The following is a 1,791-nucleotide window of genomic DNA, read 5'->3' as shown; positions in this document are numbered from 1 at the left end:
CACTTTCCTCATTGGGTTCTAGAGAAGAGTAAATGTGGAAGCATGTACCAGCTACCAGCTAGACAGGGCTATGGTGTGAACACAGAAGTGTGTAACCTGCTATGTTGATGATGACATTTTTTCTGATGTGCTATGTTACTCTTACTAATAATAGAATATTTTGTGTTTCAGGTTTATATATTTGATAGAGTCTCTTGAGTAGTATGTAACAGTCTGATTTATGTTCTAATATTAATTTCTGTTGTAACATAGATTACTTTTTCTTTTTCTCTTTTTTTTTTTTTTTTTGAGACAGAGTGTCATTGTGTCATCCTCAGTAGAGTGCTTTAGCATCACAGCTCACAGCAACCTCAAACTCTTGGACTTAAGTGATTCTCTTGCCTTAGCCTCCCAAGTAACTGGGACTACAGGTGCCCAGCACAACACCCTGCTATTTTTTTGTTGCAGTTGTCATTGCTGTTTAGCAGCCCTGGGCCAGGTTCTAACCCGCCAGCCCCAGTGTATGTGGCCGGCACCCTATCTACTGAGCTACCGGCACCGAGCCATACGTTTTTATTTCTATAAAAGGTTATTTTTCAGCATTTGAAAGAGAATGTAAAATGTCTAGGGTGATACTTTGTTCTTTCCTTCCCTTCTTTTTTGTTTTTTGAGATGGGATGTCATTACATTGCCCAGGCCAGACTTGAACTCCTCCTGGGCTCAAGCAGTCCTCTCACCTCAGCCTTCCAAGTAGGTGGGACCACAGGTGCCTGCCACCATGCCCAGCCCTGCTTGTTCTTGCTTGATTTTAATCTTACCATTCAATGAAATTTAGTAAAATCACTTGTCTATTTTCATACTAAGAAAAATAATTATCTGGTATTTTGCCTTTCAAGACATATTTTGCCATTGTACAGATATAGCCATTGATGCATTCAGGACTACAGGTGCCCGCCACAACACCCAGCTTTTTTTTTTTTGCAGTTTTTGGCCGGGGTCAGGTTTGAACCCGCCACCTCCGGCATATGAGGCCAGCACCCCACTCCTTTGAACTACATGTGCCGCCTCACCCAGCTACTTTTTGGTTATAATTGTCATTGTTGTTTGGCAAGCCCGGGCTGGATTCGAACCCACCAGCTCCAGTGTATGTGGATGATGCTGCAGCCCCTGAGCTACAGGCACCAAGCCTTTGCTTGGATCTTTTTAAAAGATAAAATGATAGGCCGGGTGCACATGGTGTGTAATGCCTGTAATCCCAGTACTCTGGGAGGCTGGGGTGAGTGGATCACTTGAGGTCAGGAGTTTGAGACTACCCTGAGCAAGAACAAGACCCTGTCTCTCTTAAGAATAGAAAAAAATAAATAGCCAGGCGTTATAGTGGGTGCCTGTAATCCCAGTTACTTGAGAGGTTGAGGTAAGAGGATAGCTTGAGCCCAATAGTTTGAGGCTGTTGGGAGATATGACGCCATAACATTCTACTTAGGATGGCTGAGACTGTGTCTCAAAAAAAAAAAAGATAAATTGATAAACTTCACTTGAATTGTTTTTGGTGCCTGCTTCAGGCTGTGCCTCCTGTGGTGAGTTGGTGGCTTCCAGAAGGTGCTTCCTTCAGTCAGTGGAAGGAGGTGAGAAGCACCAACTCCACAGAGGTAGCCAGGAGGGCGTCTGACAGTTGAGCGATTTCCTCTGCATGTTTACCTGGCCAGTTCAGTTGTGTATTACAACAACGCAACCTGTTAACAGACTTCCAAAGAGGATCGGCGCCTATAGCTCAAGCGGCTAAGGCACCAGCCACATACACCAGAACTGGCA

At 44.3% G+C, this 1,791-nt stretch overlaps 1 protein-coding gene across 1 annotated transcript in view; it reads left to right on the top strand.

Annotated features, from left to right (window-relative positions):
• GSR (glutathione-disulfide reductase) overlaps positions 1-1,791 on the top strand; it is a 49,193-nt gene that overhangs the window by 38,120 nt on the left and 9,282 nt on the right. The gene's annotated exons all lie outside the window — the stretch shown is intronic.

This window comes from Otolemur garnettii, unplaced genomic scaffold (genome assembly GCF_000181295.1).
Source record: "Otolemur garnettii isolate 467f Iridium unplaced genomic scaffold, OtoGar3 scaffold00121, whole genome shotgun sequence".
In the NCBI taxonomy this organism is placed as follows: Eukaryota; Metazoa; Chordata; class Mammalia; order Primates; family Galagidae; genus Otolemur; species Otolemur garnettii.
The sequence above is the reverse complement of the archived record's forward strand: the minus strand, read 5'-3'. Positions and strand labels throughout refer to the sequence as shown.